The sequence below is a fragment of the Phyllobates terribilis genome, unplaced genomic scaffold (assembly GCF_046119375.1).
Source record: "Phyllobates terribilis strain yellow unplaced genomic scaffold, ASM4611937v1 Scaffold_1__5_contigs__length_1240528914, whole genome shotgun sequence".
In the NCBI taxonomy this organism is placed as follows: domain Eukaryota; kingdom Metazoa; phylum Chordata; class Amphibia; order Anura; family Dendrobatidae; genus Phyllobates; species Phyllobates terribilis.
In genome coordinates, this window is record NW_027362761.1 from 1,203,017,861 (window position 1) to 1,203,039,228 (window position 21,368).

The 21,368-nt window shown below is 44.2% G+C and overlaps 1 protein-coding gene across 1 annotated transcript in view; it reads right to left on the minus strand.

Moving 5' to 3' along the window:
* LOC141220557 (vomeronasal type-2 receptor 26-like) overlaps positions 1-21,368 on the minus strand; it is a 177,157-nt gene that overhangs the window by 1,338 nt on the left and 154,451 nt on the right. The window lies entirely within an intron of this gene.

A 21,368-nucleotide genomic window follows, 5' to 3' on the forward strand; every position in this document is an offset into this window, starting at 1 on the left:
GTTTTCTGCTTCTCTATTTACAGGATGTTTCCCCCACAGCTACCCCATGCACAGTATGTCACTATAGCTCCCCTATATACATTATGATGGTGCACAAATTACCTCCCCACAGTATGATGTCCAAACTGATCTCCTATACAGAGAGTGATGACTCTATAGCTACTGTATATAATAGTTACCATATGCACAATTTAACCCCTTAGTGACCACTAGACATCTTTTTACTGACCTGAGATATAAGAGACTAGCGTTCCCCGACAGGTAACAATCCGGTAACTGTCACCTGTACACTATAGCTGACAACTTTCTGCATCAGCCACCATCAGTATTGGCACTGACCATGAACATTTAACCCCTTAGATTCTGCTGTCAATAGTGACTACAGAATCTAAATAGTTAACAAAGTGTGCTGGCTTCCTCTTTACCCTCATCAGCACACTGAGATCTTGATTGTGTGGTCCTGATGTTTGCCTTGCAGTTCATTGCCAAATAATGCCTTTTCAGAAGTTATCAAAATTTAGGTGCTAAAAATAAACTTTCAGGCTCTGCGCACACAATGCGGAATTGAAGTAGAAATTTCCTGAGCGTTTTTGCCTCTCCCTGGCATAAAAAATGCATGCAGCGTTTTTGTACATCAAAGAATGCTTTTTGGAGCTAAATTAAGTTATTTGGTGGGGCATTGCTTAAACCCTTAAATTACCATGGAACTGGTGTGAGTACATTGGTTCATTTAAATGATTAAAGAATGTGTCTGCTGTAATTCAAATAAAGTGTTTACTCTGTGTGTTTATTTAACTCTTTAATTGAATTAACTTTGGTTATGAAACCTTGAAACCTTGATCTGACCAAACAAAAGAGCTGAGTGTCAGCTAGTCCCATTCGCCCAATCTTCATTGGCATTTCTATTCATGTAATTTATGCGGCTGCTGTGAGCTGTTATTTTTAGCCTGGGAAGATTCCATTAAGCAAACATTTTCCCTGGCCATAATTAACATCTCACAGACGTTTCGATAGCCGTTACATCCCCCCGATCAGCACTCAGCAGCGCTTTGGACGTGGCATATTTTTGTTGTTCTATTCCCGCACTTTTGTTGTCAGTACATGTGAATCCACTGCATATAATGACATTTCAATTGCTCAAAATCTGCAGTGGAGACTATCGTGCCCACTACTGAAATTGACATGCTGAGAGCGAGTTGGGTACATTGCCACGGTCAGGAGCCGCTGCAGGTTTGACGCTGCGTGTTTATACAGCGTCAAACCCGCAGTGTCCAGATGTTACAGCACAGTGGATGGGATCTCTAGAAATCCCATGTCCACTATGTGTGCATCAGAGGCTGCGAATCACCTGTGGACACTGACATGTGGCACGTCATTCAGGACCGCAGCATGTCAAATTCTCTTGCGGAGTTGCTAGTCTCCACAACAGAAATTTGACCACTAGAAAGTATTGAATGTGGTAAATCCGCATGGTTCAGTGTACACATGTGGATTTACCTGCATTCAATAGAATGCAATATTTTGGACGCAGAAAAAAAATTGCGTCCAAAGTGCTGAATTATGGGCACAGAGCCTAAAATAAAAAAAAAATGGCATGATTTTTATAACCAGCAGAGGGAAAGCCGACCACTGGGGGCAGATATTAGTAACCGGGGAAGGGGCCATTAGCCAACAATGTTCCCTGGCTATTAATATCAGCCCATAGCTGTTTGTTTAACCTTTACTGGCTAGATTACAGGGGGACCCCAGAAAAAAATTGATGTGGGGTCCCCCTATATAATCTAACCAGCAAAGGCTAAACTAGACAGCTGCATGCTGATATTAATAACCAGGGAAGGGGCCATGGACATTAGCCACCTCTGTGGCTATTAATATCACCCGTCAGCAGTCCCAGAAATGGCGCATTCTTAAGATGCGTCAAATCTGGAACTTAGCCTCGCCTTCCCAATAACCTGTAGTTGTGGCAAGTAGGGTAATGGGGTTGGGGTTCACGTCAGACTTGTATTGGCGGCTGATATTAAGCCCAGGCTAGTAATGGAGGGCGTGTATAAGACTCCCCCATTATTAACTGCGTAGTAAAATGGTCACCGCCTTTTCAATAAAAGACAGGGCCAGAAGAAAGTATTTTAATGAAATAAAAAACACACATGGTTCTAAATTTTTTTTATTACCCTCCATCCGCAAAGCCCGTGATCTCCTGAAAAAAACGTAAAAAAACAAAAAAATATATCCCTCGCTGTCTGCCATCAACGACGCAGTCCATGATTACGCCGAGTGTCCCACAGCAATCTGGGTCACTTCCACAGCCGTGACATCAGCCACCACTGATGTCACTGCTGTAGAAGACAGCAATGTATATTGCCAGGGGTATAAAATCACCCCTGTCAGTATACATGCTGCTGAAAGAGTTCACTGGGGTTGATCAGCTGAAGATCACGTGACCGATCAGCTGATCGCTGGTGTCACCTATGAGGTGATGGTCACGTGACTATCAGCTAATCGCTGCCGGCAATGATCAGCTGTAGGTCACGTGACTATCAGCTGATCGCTGCTGACACTAATCAGCTGATGGTCAAGTGACCATCAGCTGATCAGTGACGTAAGCGCAGGTCGTCGCAGCTCAGTACACTGCGGGGCACGAGCCCGCTCCCCGTAGTGTACCGCTGGCCGCCAGGGAGACAGCATTGCCGGGAACCAGCAGGATACCGGATGCCATCGGACAGGTGAGTATAAAGGTTTATTTTTTTATTTTTTATTTATTTATTTACTACCATGGGCACACGGGTTGGGCAGAGCAGACTGCTGATCCTCCCATCCACGCTAATTTCGGTGTTATCAGCCAGAGACACAGTCGGATGAGAGGAGTAATAGCCTCCTCTCCTGACCCGGGTACCTCCCGCACTGCGTTTCCGGTGCAATTTCGCCCCTATTCATTTTCATTGAAATCCAGCAATTCCGCAGGTATAGATATTCTACCTGAAAGTTTGCTGCGATTGAATGCAAGTCAATGTGCGCAAATTCGCCGTGGAATCGAGCAATAAATGGTAATGCTGTGGTTTTTACCACAATGGTAAGCCGGAGCGGAAATTTCACAGCACATCCGGATTCTCATTGCTATACATGGCAGACCTATTAACAAGCGGTTTTAATGCATTTCAACGGCGGAAAAACAGCCGCAGAAGCGCATTAAATCTGCATTGTGTGCACATAGCCTCATTCTTGTTATGCCACTTTCCATTACTTCCTGAACTACCTGAAAGCAATTTTAAATACTTTGAGGGGTGCAGTTTTTAAAATGGTATCACTTTTGGGTGGTTTCCAACATTTAGGACCCCCAAAGTCACTTCAAAACTGAACAGGTCCCTATAAAAATAAGTTTTGTAAATTTCTTTGAAAAAATAAAAAATTTCTGCAACATTTTTAAACCTTCTAAAATGTTAACAAAAATAAGCAACATTTTACAAATGGTGCTGATGTAAATGTTATTTATTAATGTTTTTGTGTGGAATGATTATTGAGATTAAAGGGATAGTCATTCAAAGTTTGAAAATTGCAATTTTTAAAACATTTTTGTCAAATTTATGATACTTTTATAAATAAACACAAAACATATCAACCTAAATTTACCATTATTATAAAGTATCATGTGTCACAAAATAAGCAATCTCAAAATCAATGGGATATGATGAAGCATTCCATAGTTATTACTACAAAAAGTGACACTGGTCAGATTTCAATAAATTGGTCCTGTCACTAAGGAGTTAATGTCCCCATTGATCCCCTATACACAGTGCATTGTCCCCACTCTTCTCTATGCACAGTATTATAGCTCTCAAAACCTCTCTATACTGTACACAGAATAAATCTCACACCGTGGTGCTCTGACAGTTTCCTATGCACAACATTATGTTCCTACACTGTATAATATTCAGCCATCCTAGTCCTCACACATTATAATTAGAGATGAGCGTTGTTCTACTCGAACTGTTCGCCAATCTCAAATTCGAGCTGTTTTGGGCGGTGTTCGAGCCGATCGGCGAACACGAACAATTTGAGAAAAATTCGGCTGTTCGAGGTTATGTTCGATAACTGTTCGTGCACCAAAATCATAACTGGATTTTTTTTCAGTAATGATGAAAATTAATGTTAATACGCAGTTTGAGTGTACAGCGGGGTGGGGGGAGGGGCAGGGGATGGATCTCTGCAGGAACAATGAAGATCTCCATTTTTTTTTCTCTTTCCCGCATTTACAGTGGGGAGGTGCAATCTGTCAGCCTATCAGCAGCGCACACACGGAGCGAAGTGCTTTTTTTCACACAAGCAAAGGCATGTGTCATTGGCAGTGTATGTCACATGTCCTTGCCCTATAAGACCAAGCCATTTTCCCCGTCGCCACCATTTTCTCACTGCTGCAGCTGCGTGTTAGACGGCACCGCTGTTGCTGTGTGCGCTATACCTTGTTAATTTCAAGCCAATTTTCGCACAAATATACAGATAGCTTGGGAGTAGGGAATAGTTGTGATTGCAGTCCTTTTAAGGACTAGGTTACAGCATGTCCTACAACTTTTATCAGGCAGGTCTGTGCTCTTAAATAGATAGGTTGTGGGAGTAAAGACTAATTGTAATTGGAGTCCTTTTCAGGACTAGGTTCCTATCAGTTTTTGCCAGGCAGGTCTGTGCCAGTGCTGTGCAAGTTTTTTTCACAGCATTTGGCTGAATCTAGCAAAGCTAATCCTTTTTGGCCTATTGCAGAGTGTGTTAGTCAGTGGAGTAGCCTATCTGTGTTGCAAGATAAACCACCTGTGTATAGAATACCAATTTTTTTACTGCACCTAGTGAAGTAAAATCTCTTGGGCATAGCATCATTCTATTAGTCCATCTATACTGACCAACATCAGGTTGCAAACTGAATCTAATTTTTTTCTGCATCTAGCTCTGAAAAAATATTTGGCCTTCTAGCAGAGTGTCGGACTTTCTCTATAAGTCCATCTATACTGACCTCCATCAGGTTGCAAATTCAAAATAATTTTTATCTGCATCTACAGTACCTCTGAAAAAATATTTGGGCTTCTAGCTGTGTATGGGACTTGTTGTATTAGTCCATCTATACTGACCTCCATCAGGTTGCAAACTGAATATATTTTTTTCTGCATCAACCTCTGAAAAAATATTGGGCTTCTAGCTGTGTGTGGGACTTGTTGTATTAGTCCATCTATACTGACCTCCATCAGGTTGCAAACTGAATATAATTTTTTTCTGCATCTAGCTCTGAAAAAATATTTGGCCTTCTAGTAGTGTGTCGGACTTTCTCTATTAGTCCATCTATACTGAACTCCATCAGGTTGCAAATTAAAAATAATTTTTATCTGCATCTACAGTACCTCTGAAAAAATATTTGGCCTTCTAGCAGTGTGTCGGACTTTCTCTATTAGTCCATCTATACTGACCTCCATCAGGTTGCAAATTCAAAATAATTTTTATCTGCATCTACAGTACCTCTGAAAAAATATTTGGGCTTCTAGCTGTGTGTGGGACTTGTTGTATTAGTCCATCTATACTGACCTCCATCAGGTTGCAAACTGAATATATTTTTTTCTGCATCTACCTCTGAAAAAATATTGTGCTTCTAGCTGTGTGTGGGTCTTGTTCTATTAATCCATCTATACAGACCTCCATCAGGTTGCAAACTGAATATAATTTTTTTCTGCATCTAGCTCTGAAAAAATATTTGGCCTTCTAGCAGTGTGTCGTACTTTCTCTATTAGTCCATCTATACTGACCTCCATCAGGTTGCAAATTCAAAATAATTTTTATCTGCATCTACAGTACCTCTGAAAAAATATTTGGGCTTCTAGCTGTGTGTGGGACTTGTTGTATTAGTCCATCTATACTGACCTCCATCAGGTTGCAAACTGAATATATTTTTTTCTGCATCTACCTCTGAAAAAATATTGGGCTTCTAGCTGTGTGTGGGACTTGTTGTATTAGTCCATCTATACTGACCTCCATCAGGTTGCAAACTGAATATATTTTTTTCTGCATCTACCTCTGAAAAAATATTGGGTTTCTAGCTGTGTGTGGGACTTGTTGTATTAGTCCATCTACACTGACCTCCATCAGGTTGCAAACTGAATATAATTTTTTTCTGCATCTAGCTCTGAAAAAATATTTGGCCTTCTAGTAGTGTGTCGGACTTTCTCTATTAGTCCATCTATACTGACCTCCATCAGGTTGCAAATTAAAAATAATTTTTATCTGCATCTACAGTACCTCTGAAAAAATATTTGGCCTTCTAGCAGTGTGTCGGACTTTCTCTATTAGTCCATCTATACTGACCTCCATCAGGTTGCAATTCAAAATAATTTTTAGCTGCATCTACAGTACCTCTGAAAAAATATTTGGGCTTCTAGCTGTGTGTGGGACTTGTTGTATTAGTCCATCTATACTGACCTCCATCAGGTTGCAAACTGAATATAATTTTTTTCTGCATCTAGCTCTGAAAAAATATTTGGCCTTCTAGTAGTGTGTCGGACTTTCTCTATTAGTCCATCTATACTGACCTCCATCAGGTTGCAAATTAAAAATAATTTTTATCTGCATCTACCGTACCTCTGAAAAAATATTTGGGCTTCTAGCTGTGTGTGGGACTTGTTGTATTAGTCCATCTATACTGACCTCCATCAGGTTGCAAACTGAATATATTTTTTTCTGCATCTACCTCTGAAAAAATATTGGGCTTCTAGCTGTGTGTGGGACTTGTTGTATTAGTCCATCTATACTGACCTCCATCAGGTTGCAAACTGAATATATTTTTTTCTGCATCTACCTCTGAAAAAATATTGGGTTTCTAGCTGTGTGTGGGACTTGTTGTATTAGTCCATCTATACTGACCTCCATCAGGTTGCAAACTGAATATAATTTTTTTCTGCATCTAGCTCTGAAAAAATATTTGGCCTTCTAGTAGTTTGTCGGACTTTCTCTATTAGTCCATCTATACTGACCTCCATCAGGTTGCAAATTAAAAATAATTTTTATCTGCATCTACAGTACCTCTGAAAAAATATTTGGCCTTCTAGCAGTGTGTCGGACTTTCTCTATTAGTCCATCTATACTGACCTCCATCAGGTTGCAAATTCAAAATAATTTTTAGCTGCATCTACAGTACCTCTGAAAAAATATTTGGGCTTCTAGCTGTGTGTGGGACTTGTTGTATTAGTCCATCTATACTGACCTCCATCAGGTTGCAAACTGAATATATTTTTTTCTGCATCTAGCTCTGAAAAAATATTTGGCCTTCTAGTAGTGTGTCGGACTTTCTCTATTAGTCCATCTATACTGACCTCCATCAGGTTGCAAATTAAAAATAATTTTTATCTGCATCTACAGTACCTCTGAAATAATATTTGGCCTTCTAGCAGTGTGTCGGACTTTCTCTATTAGTCCATCTATACTGACCTCCATCAGGTTGCAAATTCAAAATAATTTTTAGCTGCATCTACAGTACCTCTGAAAAAATATTTGGGCTTCTAGCTGTGTGTGGGACTTGTTGTATTAGTCCATCTATACTGACCTCCATCAGGTTGCAAACTGAATATAACTTTTTTCTGCATCTAGCTCTGAAAAAATATTTGGCCTTCTAGTAGTGTGTCGGACTTTCTCTATTAGTCCATCTATACTGACCTCCATCAGGTTGCAAATTAAAAATAATTTTTATCTGCATCTACAGTACCTCTGAAAAAATATTTGGCCTTCTAGCAGTGTGTCGGACTTTCTCTATTAGTCCATCTATACTGACCTCCATCAGGTTGCAAATTCAAAATAATTTTTAGCTGCATCTACAGTACCTCTGAAAAAATATTTGGGCTTCTAGCTGTGTGTGGGACTTGTTGTATTAGTCCATCTATACTGACCTCCATCAGGTTGCAAACTGAATATATTTTTTTCTACATCTACCTCTGAAAAATTATTGGGCTTCTAGCTGTGTGGGTCTTGTTCTATTAATCCATCTATACAGACCTCCATCAGGTTGCAAACTGAATATAATTTTTTTCTGCATCTAGCTCTGAAAAAATATTTGGCCTTCTAGTAGTGTGTGGGACTTTCTCTCTTAGTCCATCTATACTGACCTCCATCAGGTTGCAAACTGAATATATTTTTTTCTGCATCTACCTCTGAAAAAATATTGAGCTTCTAGCTGTGTGTGGGACTTGTTGTATTAGTCCATCTATACTGACCTCCATCAGGTTGCAAACTGAATATATTTTTTTCTGCAACTACCTCTGAAAAAATATTGGGCTTCTAGCTGTGTGTGGGACTTGTTGTATTAGTCCATCTATACTGACCTCCATCAGGTTGCAAACTGAATATAATTTTTTTCTGCATCTAGCTCTGAAAAAATATTTGGCCTTCTAGTAGTGTGTCGGACTTTCTCTATTAGTCCATCTATACTGACCTCCATCAGGTTGCAAATTAAAAATAATTTTTATCTGCATCTACAGTACCTCTGAAAAAATATTTGGCCTTCTAGCAGTGTGTCGGACTTTCTCTATTAGTCCATCTATACTGACCTCCATCAGGTTGCAAATTCAAAATAATTTTTATCTGCATCTATAGTACCTCTGAAAAAATATTTGGGCTTCTAGCTGTGTGTGGGACTTGTTGTATTAGTCCATCTATACTGACCTCCATCAGGTTGCAAACTGAATATATTTTTTCTGCATCTACCTCTGAAAAAATATTGGGCTTCTAGCTGTGTGTGGGTCTTGTTCTATTAATCCATCTATACAGACCTCCATCAGGTTTCAAACTGAATCTAATTTTTTTCTGCATCTAGCTCTGAAAAAATATTTGGCCTTCTAGCAGTGTGTCGGACTTTCTCTATTAGTCCATCTATACTGACCTCCATCAGGTTGCAAATTAAAAATAATTTTTATCTGCATCTACCGTACCTCTGAAAAAATATTTGGGCTTCTAGCTGTGTGTGGGACTTGTTGTATTAGTCCATCTATACTGACCTCCATCAGGTTGCAAACTGAATATATTTTTTTCTGCATCTACCTCTGAAAAAATATTGGGCTTCTAGCTGTGTGTGGGACTTGTTGTATTAGTCCATCTATACTGACCTCCATCAGGTTGCAAATTGAATATAATTTTTTTCTTAATCTAACCCATCCAATAGTTTTGGCCTAATACCACTGTTTGGCCACTCAGCTCTGCTCGGTTACCATCCATTGTTTTTTTGTGCAAACAACTCCAGAGTTGTGAATTAGTTAACCACCAAAATGAGTGGAAAAAGGCCTGCTGCTGGTGGAAAGGGGAATAGGCGTGTTGGGAAGGGGAAAAAAGGTTGTGCCCGTGGGGTAGGTGTTAAAGCAACAGTAACATCTGCAGAAGAAAGACCATCTTCCAGCCAAACTAAAATGTCTACTTCTTTTAGCGGACAATGTGATAAGATCCCTTTCTTACGGCCACGCCAATCGCTACAAATTCCAGATGAGGCACAAAAACAGCAGGTGCTTCAAAGGATATCAAGTGCTCCTTTAAGTGGGCTCTCCTCCACATCAACTTCAACATCACAAATACTCCAGTCCTCAAAGGTGTCACCCAAATCGCACTTGCTTCCTCACAGCTCCCAAATCTCCAGCTGCCCGTCTGAGTATGAGGTAGAACAGATGGTTGAGTCTGCAGAGCTGTTTACTCATACTATAGCCTGGGTATCAGAGGTCGACTCCAGCGCTTCTGTGAATCCAGACGAGGAAATGATCTGCACTGATGCCCAGAATCTTTATGAGTCGGATCCAGGACCAGACGCAGAAGGTTCTGACCATAATGTAGACCCTCATTCCCAAACTGTAACTCCTGTTGGTGGAGACAATGAGGAAGACGATGATAAGACTCAAATACCTGATTGGAGCGACAACTTTAGTTTTTTGTCAGGGCAGGAACCGGTTGGCTCTGAGGACGACGGGTGTGATAACACACAGGGTGATGATGATGAGGTTGGAGATCCCACTTACTGTCAACCCACAGTCAGCCAAGAGATGAGGTCAGCAGAGGAGGTGGAGGAAGATGCTAGTGACGACGAGGTCAGGTTGCGCCTTCCTGGACAAAGACGTAGTACTGGAAGCACGTCAACAACTGCATCCTCAAACACAACTCTGCCTCTCACCACAAGTCGTGGTGGCTCTTCAGGTCGCATGGGTGCTAAGCCTTGCATAGCCTGGGCATTTTTTCAGATCGATAAAGATGACCCAACTCGTGTTATCTGTAACATTTGTCAGCAAAAGCTAAGTAGAGGCCAAAAAATACATAGTTTGAGTACTTCATGCATGAACCGGCACATGGACATGAAGCATAAGTTGCAGTGGGAAGCTCAGTGTGCTACAATGCGGCCTAGCCGGCCGGGCCAACCACCGTCTGCCATATCTTGTGCATCCTCGGCCTCTTCATCCTCTGTGACTGGGGGGACAGCAGTCACACCTGTTTTGGGGCGCAGACCTGCCACCTCTTTACCCGCAATAGCCAGCGTGATTGGCAGGTCATCATTTTCTTTGGAGGTGGTAACACCAGCTGGTGTTGAGCGCTGTCCGACATCGATAGCACCACCTTTGGATCAAGGCAACCTAACATGTCTGCCTGCATCTTCCTCACAGACCGGCAGTTTGCCGGGGACACCCTTATCAACCCCGTCTAAGCACAATAGCCAGCCCTCGGTCCCTCAGATGTGGACAAGTAAAAGACCATTTCCTCCTAGCCATGAGAAAGCTAAGAGGTTGAATTTCACCATCTGCAAGCTCTTGGCTACAGAAATGCTGCCTTTCCGCCTGGTGGACACAGAGGATTTTCGAGACCTTATCTCCGTCGCAGTGCCCCAGTACCAGATGCCCAGTCGGCACTACTTCTCAAAGAAAGGTGTGCCTGCGCTCCACCAGCATGTCGCACACAACATCACCGCTTCTTTGAGAAACTCTGTGTGTGACAGGGTGCATTTCACCACAGACACTTGGACGAGTAGGCATGGACAGGGGCGTTACATGTCGCTGACTGGGCACTGGGTTACTATGGTGACAGCAGGACAAGGGGCTGCTGTCCAAGTCTTGCCGTCCCCACGAGTTGTGCGTCAATCCTCTTTATGTCAAAGTTCCTCCACTGCTTCTGCCTCCTCAACCTCCTCTCGGTCTTCCACCTGCACCCAAAGCCTGTCTGGTCATGCCACAAGCTTTCTAACTGCGCAGAAGGGATCCTGCACACCTCCTTACTATGCTGGCAGTAGGGCTCAACGTCATCAGGCGGTTTTTACTTTGAAATGTCTGGGAAATGTGAGTCACACAGCTGAGGAGTTGTGGTCAGCTCTGGAGAACCAATTTCATGAATGGTTGTCTCCACTGGACCTGAAACCAGGGAAGGCCGTGTGCGACAATGCTGCAAACCTGGGTGCGGCCCTTCGCCGGGGCAATGTCACACACGTGCCTTGTATGGCTCACGTGTTGAACCTGGTTGTCCAGCAATTTTAGCCCACTATCCCAGACTAGATGGCCTTCTGCAGAGGGCACGGTCGCTGTGTGCTCACTTCTGCCGTTCGCATCCCGCAGCTCAGCGACTTACATCTCTACAGAAGTCGTTGGGCCTGCCACTTCACCGGCTAAAATGCGATGTGCCTACCCGGTGGAATTCAACTCTGCACATGTTGCAGCGACTGTGGCAGCACCGACAAGCCCTGGTGCAATACGTTCTGACGTATAGTCTGGGCCAACGAGATTCAGAGGTGGGGCAAATCACGCTGGAGGAGTGATCTCAGATCAGGGACCTATGCACCCTTCTGCACAGTTTTGAAATGGCGACGAAGATGTTTAGTGCTGACGATGCCATTATCAGCATGACTATTCCGGTGATTTACATGCTGGAGCACATGTTAAACAGAATTCGGAGTCAGGTGGTGGCACAAGAGGAGGTGGAGGAAGTAGAGGAGGAGGAGTTGTATGTGGACGGGCTAACATCTGCAAGGTCCAGACGGTCGGCAGCACCAAGGCGGCAGGCATGTGAGGGTGGGGGAGATGGTTTTACCAGGGCGCATGGTAGCAGCCAAACTAGTGAGGAAGGTGCAGGAGCCCAGGAAGAAGTGGAGGACGAACTGATGGAAGACTCATCAGATGAGGGAGACCTTGATCACATTTCTGTTGTGCGAGGTTGGGGGGAGAGGACAGAGGAAGGAAGCATGATTGTTACCTCGCCACCAACACAACAGGGACTTGGTGCTCCTGGATGCGCAACACACATGAGTGCCTTCTTGCTGCACTACCTGCAACATGACCCTCGAATTGTGAGAATTAGAAATAATCCTGACTACTGGGTTGCCACACTGTTAGATCCCCGGTACAAAAGTAAATTTGCAGAAATTATTCCTGCCATAGAAAGGGATGCACGCATGCAGGAGTATCAGCAGAGACTGTTGCAGAATCTTACATGTGCTTTTCCACAAAATACCAGTGGTGCACGTAGTGAATCTCACAGTTCCAACTTGCCAACCGTGGGACCGTCAAGTGTTCAGCATTCAAACCGTAACAGAACCACAGTATCTGCTGGTAACATCAATTTTGCGGAATCATTTCACCACTTTTTTAGCCCATCCTTTGCAAGGCCACAGGAGACAAGAAGTCTGACACATAGTCAACGCCTAGAGACGATGGTACAGGAGTATCTCCAAGTAAACATTGAAGCCACGACTGTGTCACTGGACCCTTGCTCTTTTTGGGCTTCCAATCTGGATAAATGGCCGGAGCTAGCCACTTACGCCTTGGAGATCTTGTCATGCCCCGCAGCCAGCGTTCTGTCTGAACGTGTGTTCAGCGCTGCTGGTGGTGTGCTGACAGAAAGCGCGCGCGGCTCTCCACTGATAATGTAGACAGACTCACGTTCATAAAGATGAACAAATCATGGATCCGAAACGACTTTTCTACCCCTGTGTCATCCTGGGGAGAGTAAAAGCTTGATGATTGGTTAAAATCACCTCACCAACCGTTTTAAGCTTTCAAATTACTAATCATGTTTATCTGTATCTTGACTGGAAAATAATTTGGGCTTTGTAGCAGTGTGCAGCACTGATCCTATTAGGCCATCTATAATAAGGTCCACCAGATTTAAAATTAAAAATAATTTTTAGCTGCATCTAGCCCGGAAAATAATTTTGGGGCTCCGAGATGCGCAAGACACATAAGTGCCTTCTTGCTGCACTACCTGCAGCATGACCCTCATATTGTCAGAATTCGAAGTAATCATGACTACTGGGTTGCCACACTCTTAGATCCCCCAAACTTTTCGATCAACCTTTTCATTTTAATAAAGACCAAAAAAATGGTCATTTTTGAAATTATAAGCATTAGCAGGTTTTTAGAAACTGAAATCAAACAGTTTTCAACTCAAAACTTTATTGTAGGTGATGTTACATTTTCACATAGGACCCCTTGTTCGAAAGGAGCTTCTGAACTCTCTCGTCCATTGAATTTGTCAGGTTTTGGATGGTTTCTGCTTCAATTGTTTTGCATGAGGACAGAATACCCTCCCAGAGCTGTTGCTTAGATGTGAACTGCCTCCCGCCATCATAGACACTCCTTTTAATGATGCTCCAAAGGTTCTGAATGGGGTAGAGGTCAGGGGAGCATGGGGGTCACACCATAAGTTTGTCCCCTTTTATGCCCATATCAGCCAGAGATGCAGATGTTTTATGTGCAGCATGAGACGGTGCATTATCATGCAGAAAAATGATCGTGCTGTGAAATACACGGTTCTTCTTCTTGAACCATGGCAGGAAGTGCTGTTTGAGAAAATCCACATACATTATGGAGTTCATCTTTAGCGCCTTCAGGGATCCTAAAGGGGCCGACAATCTCTCTCCCCATGATTCCAGCCCAAAACATTACTCCACCTCCTCCTTGTTGGCGCTGTAGCCGTGTTTGCGTGGGGTGTCCATCAACCAGCCATCCTTCACTCCATCCATCTGGACCATCGATCGCTGCACGGCACTCATCCGTGAACAAAACAGTTTTGAAATCAGTCTTCATGTAATGTTTGGCCCACTGGAGCCGTTTCTGCTTGTGTAAAGTGGATAGAGGAGGTCGACAGGATGGCGTATGCACAGCTGAAAACCTCTGAAGGACCCTGCATCTTGTTGTTCGGGGGACGTTGGAGGCACCAGCAGCTTCAAAAACTTGTCTGCTGCTATGACAAGGCTTTTTTACCGCTGCTCTTTTAACCTGACGTAATTGCCTGTAGGAAAGAGTCCTCAATTTGCCCTTATCAGCACGCACACGTGTGTACTGTGAATCAGCTACATACTTCTTGATTGCCAAGACACTTCATCCTGATCATCGCACAATGTTGATTGTAGTCATGCCTTGACCTAAACACTCCACAATTTGTTGCTTCTCAGCAGCCGACACATCCTTTTTCTTTCCCATTTTGGCAGAAAATGTAGGCTGCTTAATAATGTGAGAGAGCCTTCTTAAGTAGTCTTGCCTTTCATTGGACACACCTGCCAAACTAATTAGCACAGGTGTCTGCAATTGCTTACAGTGAAATAAAGAGCCCTGACACACATCACCATCAATGAGTTTAACTGACAAACAAACAATTTCTTCCCTTATCACTCCTAAACACTTTTTGCATAATAATTTGGAACGCAGTGTACATGTGCTTTTCCACAAAACACCAGTGGTTCACGTAGTGAATCTTACAGTTCTAACTTGCCAACCGTGGTCTGTATGGAATTGTTCAATAAAGGGCCCAAAATTAAGATAACATAGATGGGAGAGGTCTCTATGAATAGGAATTCCTAAGTATTTGATACCCTGTGAGGGCCAGGCAAAGGGAAAGTTGGACTGGATGGAATCCTATATGGATTTGGGGAGGGAAACATCGAGGGCCTCAGACTTCGCTGCATTGATTTTAAAATTTTACCATGTAACAAAGTGATCTATTTCAGCCATAACAGCAGGGATGGATATATGTGATTGAGTGATATATACTAGGACATCATCAGCAAATAGAGAGCACTTGTACTCGGTGCCTCCCACCTCAATCCACCTAATATTGGGGTTATGGCGAATTGATGAGAGCAGGTGCTCCGTCACTAGGATGTATAAGAGAGGGGACAGAGGACATCCCTGCCTTGTCCCATTGGTGATTGTGAAAGGTGATGAAAATGTTCTGACGCACCCCCTGGGCCTTGGGACACCCGGAGCCGGACCCTTTTTGGTGGATGCTGGTGGTTGTAGTCTTCGTGTCGGCGACCCGGTTCCGTGGCTCAGGGCGGTCAAACCAGTGGCGGAACTATTTATGTGGTTTTGATGTTTAAATGTCCGACTTCGCCACCCGTGGATTGCGGTCAGAGTGAACCGCCGCTACAGGGAAGACCGCTGAGGCTGGTGTTGTGGGTGCAGCAGAGCGTAGCATAACTCCCCACGGGAGGAGTATAGCCTCAGGGCAGTGTATGCGGAGGATGGGGGTGATGGTGCAGGGCAGCAGCAGTAACGACACGGAGTCAGTGATGCAGTCCAGGGCCTTTACTCACAGTTCTTATTATCCAGACCACGTCTGCAGGTAACGGCTGCCCACGTCGTACTGTGCTCACCAGGTGAGGGGCTCAGACAACTCCCAGATAACTTTGGAGCACTTCACAGGACCCCCTTTGTGTGTCTTTTGTCTGGCCTTTCTTAACAACACTTCTGTCCGGCTGCCTCGGGCCTCCTCTTGGTAAACTTGGCGCCAGTTTCCCTGACCCTATGTGGTGCCTTCCTAGCGGGTGTAGCGAGGGGCTCCGCCACATAAAATGTCAGAGCCTCCGGTTTCTAGCTGAGGGTCATTTCCTGCCTCCACTAGTTCGGGGACCGGTCTCCCCCTTTGGCCTGACCCCTCCACGCAGGTGGATTCGGGCGTGCGGTGGCGACTCGCCCGTCCGCACCCCTGGGATCCCTTCATTCCTCGTTCCTGGAGCCTTCTCCGCTCCTCTTCCTTCCTTCTCCCTCTTCCAGGCCTGGGCCTCTGTTACTAGGCCTGCCTCCGGAGCAGAGCTCATGCAGAGCCCCTGCTCCCTGCCACTTCTGCTCAGACTTCTCTGCACTGAACTAAGATGGTGCCCACCTTTTATACTCCCTTCTCAATGCACCCAGGAACTGCTTCCTCCCTGCTCCTGCACTACAGGGTTCCCCTTCCTCAGTGTTCCCTCCCCCCACTCCAGCCAGGGACAGGGACTGTCGTGCCCATCTCAGGGGCATATTGGTCGCCCTGCCCCACGGCAATGTGGTGTAATGCATGCAGGTGTCGGGTCCTGATCCACACTCCATCCTTACCTGAGAGTGAGATATCACACCTCTGGGTGAGGTGCAATACGTCTGTAGCAACCGAGCCCTCAGGGTGCTACAGTTCCATTCATCTTCAGCCTAGGTGACGTATTGCGATACAGGGCCGTGATTTTGGCTATAAAAGGGTCCCCTAGACCCCTACCCCAAGCTTTTTAAGAGAATCATATGTGGCGTGCCAGGAGACTCTATGGAATGCTTTCTCAGCATCCAACGAGAGTATCTAATTACAAATTTTTAACTGCATCTAGCCCAGGAAATACTTTGTGCCTAGTAGCAGTGTCTGCTAGTCAGCGGATTATCCCGGCTGTTAAGCAAGCTACACCACCTGTAGTTTAGACACTTAATTTTTTCAAAGGAAATGCTTCGGGACCATGGGATACTTAGTGAAGAGCATCAGGAGGCACCCCAAGGCATAGGGGCTGGGACTGGCAGTAGGATGCCTTGCGGTGGACAGCCGAGCTCGATCCTTATAAAAGCTTTTTAACTGCAGCAGCTTTAGTGGACGCTACTGGAGCTGGAATTACCGCGGCTGCTGGCATGAGACTTGCCCTCCAATAGATCCTTGTAAATGGATTTAAAGTGTATTCATTCAAATTAGAGAGACAATTTAAATTAAAAAGCTTAGAGCTGCCTCCACCACAGGGGGCTCGCTCGACCCACCAGTGGACAGGCACCAGTATTGGGAGAGGGGGGCTGGCCGTCAGGGTTCACCGCGGCTCTGGCACAAACCCGGCGACACGGAGGTGGCACGGGCAGGAGCGGACTGGCCGTGTCGGCTTCTCACTTTTTGGATTTTAGAAGGGCATGACATGCCTATATCTGTGTCTCCCCCTCCTTTTACTCCTCCACCTCTTTTATTTTCGCATGACTATATGTACTTGTCACTTTTCCATGTGTTAGTTATGTCTTCTGAGCAGTTTGTCAGCTTTTGGACACCTTTGAAGGTGTTTTCTATGTGTTTCTATGTGTTTTTGTTTGCCTGCCATTGGTTTTAACGGTGTTCGAAGGTGTTCGACGAACAGTTCGACGAACAGTTCGGCGAACACACGGGTGTTCGACGAACCGAACCGAACTCGAACACTACGGGATTGGCTCAACATTAATTATAATGCCCATATAGCTCCCTTATGCACAGTGTAATGCCCCTATAGGTCCCTGTACACAGTATAATGTCTGTAGGTCTCCTAAACACAGTATTGTTCACTCCACATTGCATCATGCCCCCCACAGCTTCCCTACAAGTACTAGTAAATAAAAAAGACATATATTCACCTAACTCTGGATTCTGGTGATTTCAGGGGCGGAAAGCTATAAGTTGTTGGCAGACCACGGTGGTGATGTCATGTTGCTTCTCCAACTCCCCCCTCCCATTTGGGTCTCATCCAGTGTGGCATGGTGCTATTCTGTATTACGCCGGCTGATTGTGACCTATGGCCTACAGAACCGAGATAGTGCAGGGAGACCATTGAGTTTACATATATTGACGTGTTGTACTCTCTGATACAGTTAAGAGTAGCTCTCGCCAACCCTCTGGCGCCACAGGACCTACGCCACTTGGATAACCCTAATATTTATTTATTTATTCATTCAATTATGGAATTACTCAATTCTCAGGAAAAAATTATGGAATCACCCTGTTAATTTTCATTTCCAAAACTAACACATACATCAAATTAGATCTGCTCGTTTGTCTACATCTAAAAAGGAGTGATCACACCTTGGAGAGCTGTTGCACCAAGTAGACTGACATAAATTATGGCTCCAACACGAGAGATGTAAATTGAAACAAAGGAGAGGATTATCAAACTCTTAAAAGAAGGTAAATCATCACACAATGTTGCAAAAGATGTTGGTTGTTCACAGTCAGCTGTGTCTAAAATCTGGACCAAATGCCAAACAACATGAGAAGGTTGTTAAAGGCAAACATACTGGTAGACCAAGGAAGATATTAAAGCTTCAAGACCGGAAAATTAAAGCAATATGTCTCCAAAACAGGAAATGCACAACAAAACAAATGAGGAACAAATGGGAGGAAACTGGAGTCAATGTCTGTGACAGAACTGTAAGAAACCGCCTAAAGGAAATGGGATTTACATACAGAAAAGCTAAACATAAGCAATCATTAACACCTAAAACAGAAAAAAAAGGTTACAATGGGCTAAGGAAAAGCAATCACCGACTGTGGATGACTGGATGAAAGTCATATTCAGTGATGAATTGCGAATCTGCATTGGGCAAGGTGATGATGCTGGAACTTTTGTTTGGTGCTGTTCCAATGAGATTTATAAAGATGACTGCATGAAGAGAACATGCAAATTTCCACAGTCATTGATGATATGGGGCTGCATGTCAGGTAAAGGCACTAGGGAGATGGCTGTCATTATATTTTCAATAAATGCCCATTTTTACTTTGATATTTTGGACAGCTTTCTTATCCCATCAATTTAAAGTATGTTTGGGGATGATGACATCATTTTTCAAGATGGTAATGCATCCTGCCATAGAGCAAAAACTGTGAAAACATTCCTTGAAAGAAGACCCATAAGGTCAATGTCATGGTCTGCAAATAGTCCAGATCTCAATCCAATTGAAAATATTTGGTGGAAGTTGAAGAAAATGGTCCATGGCAAGGCTCCAACCTGCAAAGCTGATCTGGCAACAGCAATCAGAGAAAGTTGGAGCCAGATTGATGAAGAATACTGTTTGTCACTCATTAAGTCCTTGCGTCAGAGACTGCAAGATGTTATTAAAGTCAGAGGGGGTGCAGCAAAATACTAGTGATGTATTGGAGTGTTCTTTTGTGTGTTTATTTTTCATGATTACATAATTTTTTCCTCAGAATTGAATGATTCCATAATTTTTCCCTCTGCTTGGTCTGAAAAAAATTACCCTTACTGAGTACCACATTTTTTATCTTGATTTCTTTTAGTGTTTCTTAAAGCCCTAAAGTTGCCATTTAAAATGACTTTAGTTTTGTGCCATGTCTGTGATCTGCTTTTTTTCAACAACATTAAACAACTAAATGAACATACTCCAAGCACGGTGATTCCATAATTTTTGCCTGGGGTTGTTTTTGTAACCTGCAGAAGTAGTGCAACCTGCAGAAGTACTGCTTTTGCATTGTGTGACATGCAGAAGTAGTGCTGTTGCTTTTAAAGCATTCAGCAACTATTAGCAGTAACACAAGCACATGAGACAGGAAGTGTTGTGCTCCAGGAGCATCCAGAAACTAGAGGGGTTAACACAGTGTAGGGTTCGGTACTCACTTATCTGCGATAGAGGAAGGCACGGGACACTGTGTCTTTAAAAATGTCCAAGGCAGGTTTATTATGCTGCATAACCCGCACTTCCAGTAGTAAACAAAAGAGAACCTTGTCCAGCACAGTGTAACCAAACAGAAAGTAAACAGTCCGTCCAAAATGGTGGGTTCACCAGCCACCGACACTGAATGAGACTCTTGGTCTCCATTTTATACACACGCCCTGGAGTGGGGATATGTGAGAAGCCAATCCCCCCCATCTATTATGACTGCTTGAAAAAAACGGCCCTGATACGTCCTATTAACCCTCTCAGCACTATGTGTGATGGAGCATGCTTTCCCAGTTTCACTTAAGCTGCCAACCTAAGCGACACATATCTCCCCTCAAGGACATGTCCGTCAGCCCTCTTACATACTCCTCCCCTCTGCCTAAAGCCGGGGGGCTTGCCCCTTCTGCTTTATAAACAGTGGATGCTCGACAATGTGCCAGCATTTGCATGCAGTTTCCCAGACCTATGATCTACATGGAAGCTAAAATCCTGAAGGGCTAGGAACCACCTGGTCACTCGAGCATTGTTCCCCATTTTCTCGCTCATCCATCTTAGTAGGGCATGTCTGATACTAGTCTGAACTTCCTGCCTAAGAGGTAGTACCTTAGGGTGTCCAGGGCCCACTTGATGGCCAAACATTCCTTCTCCACTATGGAGTTATTTTTTTCACAAGATGTCAGCTTCCGGCTTAAATACATTATGGGGTGCTCCTCCCCATTCACGTCTTGTAAGAGGACAGCACCCAGTCTGACATCTGACGCGTCCATCTGGCCCACAAACACTTTTGAAAAATCTTTTAGTTCCTGGAAAGCCATCTCTGCTTCTGGAGTCCAGTTAGCCATAACTGACTTTGTCCGTTTTAGGAGGTCTGTCAAAAGGGCGGCTACCATGGCGAAGTTGGGGATGAAGCGGCGGTAGTAGCCCACGATGCCCAGGAATGCTCTGACCAGCTTTTTTGAGGGAGGTTTTGGCCAACCCTGAATCGCATTAATTTTATTTATTTGGGGCTTGATCATGCCTCTGCCTATAACATAGCCCAAATATTTGGCTTCATCCATGCCCATGGCACATTTATTCGGGTTGATGGAAAACCTCGCCTTCTGAAGAGCATCGAATATCGCCTGGACTTTACTCAGATGGCTACCCCAATCCTGGCTGTAGATTACAATATTATCCAGGTAGGCAGCTGCATACTTCCTATGGGGAGCTAGGATTCGGTCCATGGCTCTCTGGAAGGTAGCTGGTGCTCCTTGCAACCCAAACGGCATTCTGGTGTATTGGAAACACCCATCTGGTGTTGAAAAGGCCGTCTTCTCCTTGGCCTCTTGGGACATAGGGATATGCCAATACCCTTTTGTGAGGTCAAGGGTGGTGATGTACCTGGCCGACCCTAGACTCTCAATTAGTTCATCTACCCTGGGCATTGGGTACGAATCAAACTTAGAGACCTCATTCAGTTTCCTATAGTCATTGTAGAAGCACCACTCTCCATCTGATTTCGGCACTAAGACTATGGGACTGGACCAGCTACTCTTAGACTCTTCGATGACCCCTAGGTTCAGCATGCGCTCTACCTCCATCGAGATCACCTATCTGCGGGCTTCAGGAATCCGATATGGCTTCATATTCACTCAGACATGCGGCTCCGTAAGTACCTCATGCTCTATGACCTGAGTACAGCCCGGTAGATCCGAGAATAGGTCC